A 14,679-nucleotide genomic window follows, 5' to 3' on the forward strand; every position below is an offset into this window, starting at 1 on the left:
AGAAACAAAAATCTGGAGCCTCCACACAAAAGACACACATGTTTGTTTTATATGGAATTAGGTTTATTTATGTACAACTATTACAAGGGTCAGACCTAATCACATATAATGAGTTCAGTTGCTATTAAAATTCTCATTATCTTGAAGAAAATGAATCTTGTTAAATATGGTTTAAAGAAAGAAACACTGAGAGAAAAATGATAATCAGATACTAAAGAGTTGTGTGATTAATTATGTCTCATTGACAACAAAGCCCAATGTATATTCTGAGCAAAGCCATAACCGTAAATTAATCTTTTAAATATAATATGAGTTGTATAATTTCATTCTGCTTTGTTAGCTAATGCCAGCCTAATAAAATGTGACAGTGCAGCAAAAGACCCTCCTTTGGTTGGTGTTTTAATTATCATAAAAATGTCATCTAGATTAAAGGGCCAGCTGAGAAACTGTAAGGTTTCTGAGGAACTAGGGATATCATAAAAACAAAACAAAACAAAACAAAACAAAAAAACGTTATTTTTGAGATAAAGTTTTTGTCACAATTTTTCCCACATTCTTTTTAAAGTGAGCTGGCAAATACAAAGCTATGAATTATCCTAATTCCCAGAAATCATCTTCTAAAAGCTTCCACAGGGTTGGATCTCCTCCTGGGCACTATCTTTCAGGAGAAAACAATGTCCTTCACAGATATGCTCCTTTCTCTATACAGTTTGAATGGATTCAGCCATTTACTGGCTGCCCCGTATCTGGGCCCTGGCAACACTATTATAATACTTTTGTCTTCCAGGCTTGGGGAAGATGTGGAATAATGCTTTTGTACACTGGTTTAACAAAACACTGATTGGCCAGTAGCCAGGCAGGAAGTTTAGGCGGGATAAAAGGACAAGGATAATTCTGCGAAATGGAAGGCTGACTCAGGAGACACCAGCCCACTGTCTAGGGAGCAGCATGTAATGGCACACAGGTAAAGACACGGAACTCGTGGTAACATATAGATTAACAGAAATGGGCTAAGTTTAAATGTGAGAGCTGTTAGTAGTTAGCCTAAGCTAATGGCCAAGCAGTTATAAAAAATATTAAGCCTCTGTGTGATTATTTTATAAGCAGGCCATGGGACTGCAGGGCCCAGGCAGGACCAGAGAAACTTCTAGCTACAATGGTTTTCTACTTAAGATCATTTCCAACATCTTCTTTACTGTGTATAATAATCTGGGCTGGCATTTGTGGTCTCTTAGAGTCTGCAGCACATCTGTCCAAGTCCTTCTGGCTTTTAGAGTCCCCATTGAGAATTAGGGTATAATTCTAATAGGTCTGCCTTTATATATTATTTAGTCTTTTTCCCTTACAGCTTTCAATATTCTTTCTTTGTTCTGTATGTTTAGTGTTTTGATTATTATGTGGTAAGGAGATTTTTTTTCTGGTCCAGTCTATTTGGTATTCTGTATGCTTCTTGTACTTTGATAGACATCTTCTTTAGGTTAAAAGAATTTTCTTCTATAATTTTGTTAAATAGACTTTCTGGAATTTTGAGCTGAAATTATTCTCCTGTTATTCTATTTCTATTATTCTTAGGTTTGGTCTTTTCATAGTCTCCCAGATTTTCTGGAAGTTTTTGTAAGGAATTTTTTATATTTAACATTTTTATTTGACTGCTGTATCCATATATTCTATCGTATCTTCAATGCTTGAGATTCTCTCTTCCATTTCTTATGTTGTGTTGGTGAAGATTGCCTCTGTAGTTCTGTTCTAATTCCTAAATTTTTCATTTCCAGAACTCCCACAGGTTTTTTTTATTGATTCTATTTCCAATTCCAGGTCTTGAACAGTTTATTTCTTTACACTGTTTGTGTTTTCCTGGATTTCCTTAAGGGATTTATGCATTTCCTCTTTAAGGCCCTCAATCATATTCATAAAGTCTGTTTTAAAGTCTTTTCTTTCATTTTTAATAATTTACTTATTTTTATTTTATGTGCATTGGTGTTTTGCTTGTATGTATGTCTGTGTGAGGGTGTCAGATCCCCTGTAACTGGAGTTACAGACAGTTTTGAGGTGCCATGTGTGTGCTGGAAATTGAACCCTGACCCTCTGGAAGAGCAGCCAGTGCTCTTAACTGCTGAGCCATCTCTCCAGGCCCCAAGTGTTGTGGATGATTGATTGATAAATAAAACACTGATTGGCCAGTAGCCAGGCAGGAAGTATTGGTGGGACTAACAGAGAAGAAAATTGAGAGAACAGGAAGGCAGAGAGGAGGAGATGCCAGCCTGCCATCCAGGGAGCATCATGTAAAGGCAGCAGGTAAAGCCACGGAACAGGTGGTGACATATCGATTAACAGAAATGGGCTGAGTATAAGAGTAAGAGCTAGACAATGGTAGGCCTGAGCTAATGGCTGAGCAGTTTAAATAATATAAGCATCTATATGTTTATTTTATAAATAGGCTACGGGACTGCTGGGGCTTGGTGGGACCTGGAGAGAAAAACTCCAGCTACAAATGGTGCCCAATGTGGGACAAGAGTTTACACCTAAAACCTGAGAAAAAAGATTCTAAAACAGAGCTAAAAGCAGCTTCCTAGTTGTCTCTCTCAAGTTGGCAGGTTCCTGGCATGCACATTTGACTGGCAGTATGGTGGGAATGAGGCATCTACAAGTGGCACATCACGCTGCATGATAGATTTAGTCTTTGCTGGTACAAAAAAAAAGAGGTTTCTGGGCTACACTCTGCTTTGATAGAAGCATGGAACCACTGTTTTTAAGAGTTGATGTCTCCCAGAGCTGGCGGTGGCCCAGAGCTGGTGGTAAACATATGACCACCATGTTAAGAAACTGAGGTGGGCGGAGCCACCAGCCAAAGCCGCTTTTTTAGCCCTAGTAATACTACAGTTTAGAACAATAGATTCACAATAAAACAGATTCAGATGGAACAAGACTTTAAATGCTTTACAATATATGTAAAAATGTATGTAGGCTTGAAAGAGAAAAACATATATACAGTTATATAAAAAAAGATAGTTTTTAAAAATAGTCTTTAAAGAGACAGTAAAGGTAGTATAAAAATAAGCCACATAAAGATGGATATTACATACAGAATCTGGATTGTGCTGTCTTTGGAATTTTTAACTGTAAAAAAAAACAAACAAAAAACCAAAAAACATTTGATCATAAAATCTGTTGAGTTAAAGAAATATGTATATTTTAACGGTACCTTAACTTCAAAATTTATATGTAAGGATATGTTGCTTTGGAAAGGAGGCTCTGCTTTTGTTTCCACAGAAAGCCAGAGGCTATGGATTTGTTCCAGATTAAGATACTTCAGGTTTAACCAGCCAAGACCCTCTAAAAGGTCTCCGATAACACCATGGCTCAGATGATCCAACATCCAAAATGGTTTCAAGGCAACTGTCTCAGACAATATACCCTCACGGACTACTCCATAATCCTAAAATTTCTTTTGTGTCCCCATAAGATACAGTGCCCCCCTTCAACAGGAAGTAGTAAGAGAAGCTATGCCCAAATTCCCAAATATACCAAACTGGCTTTGGAGATGGAACTGGCTCACTCCTTCTCTAAACCCAAACATATTACTAAAAAAAAAAAAAAAAGTTAAAAAATTCTTTTGTCCCATATGAAAAGAGCCCTCTGGTGTGGGAAAGGAAAAAAAACAGTATTTTTATTTAAATCAGGTTGATTATAAATGCGATCTATTTCTAAAGAAGAAAAGGGGATATAATAGAGATATGATAGGATAAAAGAGTAGATTATTGAATCTACTTTTAAAGAGTAACTTGTTTAAAATGTTTTACATTGCTATGGATTTTAGTTTATTGATACAAGTTTAAACTTAATTTTGTTATACTATATAATATATATATATATATTTCTATTCTCATTTGAGATATTATGTTTATGTACCTCATTTAAATTGTAATGGATAATCAAGATATACAGATTATCACCTACCCTTCGAGACTGCAACTGTTCCCTGAGACAGAGTCTGCCAGCACCTGCCTGGACTAAGAGAGCCCACTAGCACCAGTTGGACTAAGAGCTGCTCCCTAAGACAAAAAGTTCATCAGCATCAACTAGACCAAGAGCTTCCACTGGATCAAGAGTATCAATCAGACCAAGAGAGGCTCCCTCAGACACAGACACCACTTGCACCAAGTGGAGAAAGAGATGGATAGATGCCAGTGCAAAAATACAGTAAACAACATAAAAACCAATATGGCTCCATCAGAACTTACATCAGCAAGACCTGAACATCACAACACAGAAGAAACAGTAGATATCTATCATAAAAATTACTTTAAGAAGATATTAGAGATCTTAAAAGAGGAAATGAAAAATTCCCTTAAAGAAATAGAGAAAAAGTCAAACAAAAAATGGGAAGAAATCAGTAAATCCCTTGAAAGCCAAGAGAAAGCAATTAAACAAGTAAGGGAAATAGTTCAAGATTTCAAAACTGAAATGGAGTCAATAAAGAAGACACAAATTGAGGTAATGCTGGAAGTGGAAAATCTGAGTAAATGAACAGGAACTACAGATGCAAGTATAACCAACAGAATGCAAGAGATGGAAAAGTGAATGTCTGGCATTGAAGATATGATAGAAGAAATATATTCATCACTCAAAGAAAACACTAAAGCCAACAAAGTCATGATCCAAAATGTCCAGGAAATTTGGGACACCATGAAAAGACCAAGCCTAAGAGTAAAAGAGATAGAAGAAGGAGAAGAATACCAACTCAAGGGCACAGAAAATATACTCAACAAAATCATACAAGAAAACTTTCCCAACCTAAAGAAGGAAATGCCTATAAAAATACAGAAGGGTTACAGAACACCAAATAGACTGGATTAAAAAAAAAGTCCCCTCACCACATAATAATCAAACCACTAAACATATAGATTAAAGAAAAAATATTAAGAGCTGCAAAGGAAAAAGGCCGTGTAACATATAAAGGCAGACCCATAAGAATAACACCTGATTTCTCAATGGAGACTCTAAAAGCCGGAAGGACCTGGACAGATGTTATGAATATACTAAGAGACCATGGATGCCAACCCAGACTATTATACCCAGCAAAAATCTCAATCAACATAGACAGAGTAAAAAAAATATTCCATGATAAAAACCAGAAATAAACAATATCTCTCCACAAATCCAGCCCTACAGAAAGCACTTGAAGGAAAAATCCAACCTAAGGGAGTTAGATACACCCATGAAAACAAAGGTAATAGATAGTCCCATATCAACAAATACCAAAGAAGGGAAACATACAACACTATCACCAAAAAATAACAGAAATGAACAATAACTGGTCATTAATATCCATCAATATCAATGGTCTCAATTCACCTATAAAAAGACACAGGCTAACAGAATGGATACAAAAACAAGATCCATCCATTTGTGGCATACAGGAAACACACCTCAACTTCAAAAACAGACACGACCCCAGAATAAAAGGCTAGGAAAAGACTTTCCAATCAAATGGATTTAAGAAGCAAGCTGGTGTAGCTATCCTAATATCTAATAAAATAGACTTCAAACTAAAATCAACTGAAAGAGATTGGGAAGGACAGTACATATTTATCACAGGGAAAATCCGACAAGATGAAGTCTCAATTCTGAATATTTATGCCCCAAATACAAAGGCACCTACATTCATAAAAAAAAATTACTAAAGCTTAAATCACACATCAAATCCCATACACTAGTAGTGGGAGACTTCAACACCCTACTCTCTCCAATGGACAGGTCTACCAGACAGAAACTTAACAGAGAAATAAGGGAACTAACAGATATTATGACTCAAATAGACTTAATAGATATCTACAGAATATTCCACCCTAACACAAAAGAATATACCTTCTTTTCAGCACCCCATGGAACATTCTCCAAAATCGACCACATGCTTGGTCACAAAGCAAATCTCAACAGACACAAAAAAAATTGAAATAACCTCCTGTGTCTTATCAGACCACCATGGCTTAAAGTTAGATTTCAGTAACAACAAAAATTACAGAAAACCTACAATCTCACGGAAACTGAATAATGCCCAATTGAATCACCAATGGGTCAAGGAAGAAATAAAGAAAGAAATTAAAGATTTCTTAGAATTCAATGAAAAAGAATGTACAACATACCCAAACTTATGGGACACCATGGAAGCAGTGCTAAGAGGAAAATTCATAGCTCTAAATGCCCACATAACAAAGTTGGAGAAATCTCACACTAGTGACTTAACAGCATAACTGAAAGCTCTAGAACAAGAAGAAGCAAACTCACCCAGGAGAAACAGATGCCAGGAAATAATCAAATTGAGGGCTGAAATCAATAAAATAGAAACAAAGAGAATAATACAGAGAATCAATGAAACAAAGAGTTGTTTCTTTGAGAAAATCAACAAGAAAGATAAGCTCTTATCCAAATTAACCAAAAAACAGAGCGAGAGAGCATCCAAATTGACAAAATGAGAAATGAAAAGGGAGACATAACAACAGATAATGAGGAAATCCAGAGAATCATCAGGTCATACTTCAAAAACCTGTGCTCCACAAAATTGGAAAATCTAAAAGAAATGGACAATTTTCTGGATAGGTACCCCATACCAAAGTTAAATCAAGACCAGATAAACTATTCAAATAGACCAATAACATCTAAGGAAATAGAAACAGTCATTAAAAGTCTTCCAACCAAAAAAAGCCCAGGACCAGATGGTTTCAGCGCAGAATTCTACCAGATTTTCAATGAAGAGCTAGTACCAATACTCTTCAAATTGTTCCACACCATAGAAACAGAAGGAACTTTACCAGATTCTTTTTCTGAGGCTACAGTTACCCTGATACCCAAACCACACAAAGATGCAACAAAGAAAAAGAATTACAGACCAATCTCCCTCATGAACATTGATGCAAAAATACTCAGTAAAATACTGGCTAACTGAATCCAGGAACACATCAAAAAAATTGGGAAGAAGCAAAGTGCTGGAGAGGTCCTCAGAAATCCACAACGATACCTCCATAATAGACTACTGGCAATGGTTGAGAGACAGCCCCAACTGACCTACTCATCCAATGACTTAGGGAACCGGATGCAGAGATCCACGGCCAGGCCTCAGGTGGAGCTCCAGGAGTCCAGTTGGCGAGAAAGAGGAGGGTTTGTATGAGTGAGAATTGTTGAGACCAAGGTTGGAAAAAGCACAGGGACAAATAGCCAAATGAATGGAAACACATGAACTATGAACCAATAGCTGAAGAGCCACCAACTGGATCAGGCCCTCTGGATAAGTGAGACAGTTGATTGTCTTGATCTGTTTGGGAGGCATCCAGGCAGTGGGACTGGCACCTGTCCTCAGTGCATGTGCTGACTGTTTGGAACCTGGGGCTTATACAGGGACACTTGGCTCAGCCTGGGAGGAGGGGACTGGACCTGCCTGGACTGAATCTACAAAGTTGAACTCAATCCTCAGGGAAGTCTTTGTCCTGGAGGAGATGGGAAAGGGGGTGGGCTAGGGGGAAGGTGGGGGGGGCCTGGAGGGGAGAGAACAAGGTAATTTGTGGCTGATATGTAAAATTAAATTAAAGTATAAAATAAAATTAAAAAGAAAACTGGCAGCCTTGGCTGCTGACTCCACCCATTTCAGCTTTTCAACATGGCAGAGGTAATTCACCTCCAGCTCTGGGCCATGTGGGTCTATGCCTCCATTAAAGCAGTGTATAGCCCCCTCCCCCCCCCAAAAAAGAACTTTAAGTCTCTGAAGAAAGAAACTGAAGAAGATATCAGAAAATGGAAAGATCTCCCATGCTCATGGATAGGTAGGATTAACATAGTAAAAATGGCAATCTTACCAAAAGCAATATACAGATTCAATACAATCTCCATCAAAATCCTAACACAATTCTTCACAGACTTGGAAAGAACAATACTTAACTTTATATGGAAAAACAAAAAACCTAGGATAGCTAAAAGAATCCTGTATAATAAAGCAACCTCTAGAGGCATCATGATCCCTGACCTCAAGCTCTACTATAGAGCTATAGTAATAAAAACAGCTTGGTACTGGCATAAAAACAGACATGTGGACCAATGGAATCAAATTGAAGACATTAACACACCTATGAACCTATGAACATATGATTTACGACAAAAAAAAAAAAGCCGAACTATACCATGGAAAAAAGAAAGCATCTTCAACAAATGGTGCTGGCATAACTGGATGTCAACATGCAGAAGATTGCAAATAGATCCGTTTCTGTTGCTATGCACAAAACTCAAGTCCAATTGGATCAAAGACCTCAACATAAATCCAGTTACACTGATCTTGATAGAAGAGAAAGTAGGAAGTAGTCTGGAACAAATTGGCACAGGAGACCACTTCCTAAATATAACACCAGTAGCACAAACACTGAGAGTGACAATTAATAAATGGGACCTCCTGAAACTGAGAAGCTTTTGTAGAACAAGGGACACGGTCAAGTAGACCAAACAACAGCCTACAGAATGGGAAAAGATCCTCACCAACCCCACATCTGACAGAGGGCTGATATCCAAAATATATAAAGAACTCAAAAAGCTAGACATCAAAATACTGAACAATCCAATTAAAAAATGAGGTACAGAGCTTAACAGAGAATTCTCAACATAAGAATCTCAAATGACTGAAAGGCATTTAAGGAATTGCTCAACATCCTTAGTCATCAGGGAAATGCAAATCAAAACAACTCTGAGATAACATCTTACACCTGTCAGAATGGCTAACATCAAAAACACTGAAGACAGCTTATGTTGGAGAGGATGTGTATCAAGGGGAACACTCCTCCACTGTTGGTGGGATGCAAACTTGTACAACCATTCTGGAATTCAATATTGTGGTTTCTCAGAAAATTGGGAATAAGTCTTCCTCAAGACCCAGTTACACCACTCTTGGGCATATACCCAAGGAATGCTCAATCTTACCACAAGGATACATGCTAAACTATGTTCATATCAGCATTATTTGTAATAGCCAGAACCTGGAAACAACCTAGATGCCCCTCAACTGAAGAATGGATAAAGAAAATACGGCACATATACACAATGGAGTACTACTATTCAGCAGTAAAAACCAATGATATAATGAAATTTGCAGGCAAATGGATGGAACTAGAAAATATCATCCTGAGTGAGGTAGCCCAGACTCACAAGGACAAACATAGTATGCACTCACTCATAAGTGGATACTAAATGTGAGGGAAGGGATGGCCAGACTGCAGCCCACAACTCCAGAGAGGCTAGCTAACAGGAAAAGACCCTAGGAGGGACACATGGATGACCCTGTGAAGCAGAAGTGGATGAGATCTACATGAGTGGACTGGGTATGGGGGGTGGTGGCAGAGGGTAAGGAGTGGGGGATGAGAACTTAGGGAAATGGGAGGGTCAAGCTGTAACAGAGACAGAGTGGGAGGGCAGGGAGGAAGATACCATGACAGATGAGGACATCATGGGAATAGGAAGAGGCAGGGTTCTGGGGAGGCTCTCAGGAACCCACAAGGTTGACCCCACCTTGGTCTGCTGGCAGTGGTCCAGAGGGTACCTGGATCAATCTACTCTAGCAACCAGCCTAGCAAATAACCTAGCTGTCATCATAGAGTCTTTGTCCATTGATTGATGGAGGCAGATACAGAGATCCATGGCCAGGCACCAGGCTGAGCCCCGGGAATCCAATTGATGAGGGAGAGGTGAGATACTGCAGGTGAGGACGTCAAGATCATGATGGGAGGACATGCAGAGATGACCGGTCACACTTGTGGAAGCCCATGAACTGTGGACTGCTGGCTGTGGAGCCCCCATGGGCCTGGACTAGGCCCTCCCTCTGGATACGGAAGACAGTTGTTTGGTTCGAACTCTTTGGGGGCACCCAGGCAGGGGGATTGGGATCTGTCTCTGGTCTATGGGCAGGCTTCTGGAATCTGGTGCTTGTGGTGTGACACCTTGCACAGCCTTAGTGCAGTGGGACGGGGCTTGGACCTGCCTAGGCTCAGTGTGCTGGGCTCTGCTGACTTTCCATGCGAGACCTTGATTTGGGGCATGTGGGGATGCGAGGTGGTTTGGGAAAGAGGGCTGGGGGGTGGGTGGAGGGAGGTGGGGAGATCTGTGGATAGTATGTGAAGTGAGTAGAAAATTTCTTAATAAAGAAAAATGAAAGAAAAATAAGTAATACAGATTAATAATTAGTCTTCTATGATAGTCAAACTCATAGTCATGTTGTTTTCTAGGTATACATAGATATAATTCAATTAGGTAGGTAATCTTCAAACACTTCAAAGACCTACAGAATATGACATTTAAAATGTTTTAAAAATTTAGACTTTCTGGACAATGAGACATGTCTGCTCCTGGCAATACCGATTTACTTCAGAGAGGAGGATGAGCATCGAAGACACTCTACATGGAGTTTATCTTCACCTTGGCAAAAAATAGCCATTTGGGCAAGAAACTGTTCTTGCCTGGACTGTTTGATCAACTGGATATGCAGGACCCATAGGAAGGTGACCACTAAACTTTGCTTGTCGAAATGGTCCTTCAGGTTCCTGCTTCACAGAGGAAATTGCCAGATATTCTACAAAATACAGAGAAAAATGACTGAGAGACTCTAGGCCTGTAGGCTGAAGACAGATGCCCCAACTTTACAAAAGAACATTAGGTGACTGTCCAGGATGCCAGCTGTCTCTGTCTACCCTGCAAGACTCCTGAAAGTTGCTTGCATCCTTCTCCCGTTTCTCAGGTCATAGTATATCCTTCTGGAGTGTTTGATGTAGTTGAAGACTAAATAGTTATAATTTCCTCAGTTATGATAAAAGATAAGTTAGATATAAAACCTTAGACTCACAAATATAAGATAGATAAGATATCTTCTTTAATATTGTAACTGTAATTCTTGCTTGATAATTGTTTTGTTATATGTAATTTTACTATGTTAAAGTTAAAACCTTCCTAAAAAAAGAAAAAAGAAAAAAGGGGAAGTGCTGTGGATGACTGATTGATAAATAAAACACTGATTGGCCAGTAGCCAGGCAGGAAGTATTGGTGGGACTAGCAGAGAGGAAAATTGAGAGAACAGGAAGGCAGAGAGGAGGAGATGCCAGCCTGCCATCCAGGGAGCATCATGTAAAGGCAGCAGGTAAAGCCATGGAACAGGTGGCGACATATCGATTAACAGAAATGGGCTGAGTATAAGAGTAAGAGCTAGTCAATGGTAGGCCTGAGCTAATGGCCGAGCAGTTTAAATAATATAAGCATCTATATGTTTATTTTATAAATGGGCTACGGGACTGCTAGGGCTTGGTGGGACCCGGAGAGAAAAACTCCAGCTACACCCAAGTCTTTTTCTTGTGTGTCAACTATGCTGGGATATTCAGGGCCTATAGTGATAGGATAGCTGGGCTCTAGTGGAGACATACTGCCTTGGCTATTATTGATTGTGTTTTTATTCTAGTGTCTCAGCATCTGGGTTTGAGAAGATTGCAGTTCTAGGTGCTGGTATCTGGTCTTTATTGGGTGAGGTTTTTTTTTTTTCTTGGTTTCTGTCTCTTCTCTGGATTTTCAGAGTGTGATTCTGTGTGTTGCCTGTTTTCCAGGCCTTCTCAGCTGGTGTGTTCCCTGCTGGTGTTGGAGGCAGCATAAGTTGGATGCACTGGGGGAAAGAAGGTTGGGAGAATGTAGCAGGCTTTCTTTTGGGCCACCAACCAGCTCCCAAATCATGACATGGAGATTTATTGTTAGTTATGAATGTTCGGCCTTATCTTATGCTTGTTCCACTAGCTCTTATAACATAATTTAACCTGTTTCTCTTCATATACATTTTACCTTGGGGCTTTTTACATTTATTGCATTCTGTATGTCTTACTCCATGTCTGTCTGTCTGGCCATGGGCATCTCCCTTTCTTTTTACCTCATTTTCTCTCTCAAGCCTAGATTCCTCCTCCTTTTTATTCTCATTACCCACCTTCCCCCAGTGCCACCTATTCCTCTACTGCCTAGCTATTGGCTGTTCAGCTTTTTATTAGACTAATCAGGTGCCTTAGGCAGGCAAGGTGAACCAGCAATAGAGTTTTACATAAACAAATGCAGCAAGAAATGTAGCATACCTTTACATAGTTTAAGTAGTATTCTGCAACAGGAACAAATGTAACACATCTTTGCCTAGCTAAAGTAATACTCCACAACCTGGTGGGATCTTTGTCATCCACTGGGGATGGGGTCAGAGAGGAAAGGGAGACCACAGCAGGTTCCCAGCTACAGAACTGGGGATGAGACTGGGGAGGTTGGATCTCAGGAGCAGGAGTAGAGGTGTGGGAGTAGCTGCCCTTAGGTTAGCAGGGGGTGCCTGCTGGATGTAGCATCTGGGACAAGCACAAAGTCCGGGGAGGGATGCTAGAAGGGCATGGTCTGTGGGGGCCATAGGAGATGTTGGCATGGGGGAATGGAGGCTGCAGTTGGTGTTCTGGTGCAGTGCTAGAGCTGAGACTCTGGCCTATATTTCCAAGCTTTCCTTCCAACATGATTTTCCATCGTGCCAGGCAATGCTAGGTACTAAAGAGTAGGAAAGTATTGTTCAACTGTAGGCTGATCAATCTCTGATTTGAAGCCTTCTCGTTCCTGGAATCTACAGAACTTGAATAAATAAAATCTTACTTGCTTTTCCTTTCTCACCAAACAGTTGAACATGTAGTGAGCATAATTCTCAACTTTCTTGACATTTAATAGAATGTCTCTTCAGATTCTGTGTTGCAGAATGACAAACAAAATCATTCCCCCAAACTTCTTTTACTTCTTTCTGATTGTACTGTGGGGGATTATTTCACTGTGGAAAAATTTAATGAACAGGGAGATGTTTTTCATGGGATTTTTTTTTTTGGTGTTTTGTACGTGATTCACCTACCCAAGTTTTAAATACTGTTAGATAACTTTTGGAAATATTTTCAGAATAACATCCAAACACTAGTTAAGGGATAAGGGAAGACAAAACAGAATGATCCATGGAGTAGGGGTGACATGGGGACAAGTTTGGAGAAGGAGGCTTTCTGCCACATTTTACACTGTAATTAGAATTGACTACATGAAAGAAAGGTGGTTTGGGAAATAGCTCTTGGAGAAGCTCACCAAGAGCCTCCTGTCTCCTCACAGACTCTATTTCCTTTACCACCATAGTCCCCCTCCCCCGAGGTATCAAGGTGGTACTTTCTGATTTCTCAGGTACATCCTGCTTTCTCTAGAAGACACCCCTCAACCCTGTGTCCAGAGAGGTCGGAGGCAGTGCTTTGTGAAGTCAGACAGGTTAATATTGGCTGGCGAGGCTGTGCTGACCAATCAGGGTTGAAGGGTGTGGCCCTGCATTGTTCTGGGGGCTAGATCAGTAGGGTGCTGAGAGTTCTGGGTCAGACCTCTGGAAGGCTCATTATGGAGGTGAGTGAGGACGCAGGGGAGCCTAGCAGAGATTTCAACTCCTCAGCCTCAGAGACCCAGCAATCAAATGCCCCGACTCCCTGCCAAGCCAGTCTCCCTGCAGGTGACAAAGCCGCAGGTCAGCCAGTTTCAAGAAGATTTGCAAGGGTGAGAGGACCAGAGCTAAGTACCCTTTCTTCTTCCTTGATCAGTTTCCCTTCCCCTGGGAATCTTGTCTTTCCCTGGCCTGGCATGGATTTCCTCCTCAACCCACACCTTTGCCTCATAATGCCCCCTTCACAAGCTTACCATCCTCTCCCATACCAAAGACCCTGTTTCCTCACTCTGCTGTCTTTGCAGGTGCAAAAGACTATTTTGAGGCGAACAAGACGCCGGCGCCATAGGAGGCGAAAGAGAAAACCCTCCAGGAAGATTCTGAGAACCTTTGCGAGAGATGGGAGAAAGCCCTCACTTGAGGACTGCCATCTGCTCAACGTGGAGCCGTCTACCAGTGATCCTGAGCAAGAAGAAGAGGTCACACCGAGCACTAGCGTCTCCACTAGTGACTAGGCCAGCGCAGGGTCTCAGCATGGTCAAGAGATCTTAGCGCTGAGTCATGTCCAGTCATGGACATTGACAGTTACCTTGACCATTACCACAGAGTCCTCTTATGGTGCTGAAAATAAAAGCAATCGGATGACAGCAGATGAGTTTCCCTGTGTTCTGTGGTGGACTCTTGGGAAGAAGGGTGGGGAGATGGTCTGGTAAGAGAGGGACATTGGTTTCTACAGGTCTGGGAGTCTGACAACAGGTCTACCTGTAAGCTGATGCTGAAGGATCTGCAATGTTGGCACCCACAGGGATGAACATGCTCCTGATGCTTTATTTCATGGGGCAGGATGTGGGAGTAGAAAGGGCTGATGTTTCCATGTGTATTTGGCAGGGACTGGGTTTGGGGGAATGGTTTCTGGGTTCAGGTAGGAAATACTACATGATGTGAGGTGTTTGGACAGCAGTACCAGCCTCAACCTTAGACATTGTGGACCCTTACCTCCTTGAAGTGTTTGTTGCATCCCACTTTGTGACATAGTCCACTTAAAGGCTCCACTTGGCCTCAGGGGAGCCCAAGATATCATCCTATTAAAAATGGCAGTACAATTCCAGGGAAAACAAAGGTGATTTGAACTCACAACTGTAGCACTGATTAGACTTGTTCAATAAGATATTTTAGGTGGAACATGGTCTGGGAGGTTG

The 14,679-nt window shown here is 40.6% G+C and overlaps 1 long non-coding RNA gene across 1 annotated transcript; it reads left to right on the plus strand.

Annotated features, from left to right (window-relative positions):
* Positions 1–13,452: 13,452 nt before the first annotated feature.
* On the plus strand, positions 13,453–14,130 carry LOC131899777 (uncharacterized). The gene is made up of 2 exons (XR_009376123.1): positions 13,453–13,593; positions 13,786–14,130. It is a non-coding gene; the product is annotated as an uncharacterized LOC131899777 (long non-coding RNA).
* Positions 14,131–14,679: the final 549 nt, after the last annotated feature.

This window comes from Peromyscus eremicus, chromosome X, assembly GCF_949786415.1.
Source record: "Peromyscus eremicus chromosome X, PerEre_H2_v1, whole genome shotgun sequence".
In the NCBI taxonomy this organism is placed as follows: Eukaryota; Metazoa; Chordata; class Mammalia; order Rodentia; family Cricetidae; genus Peromyscus; species Peromyscus eremicus.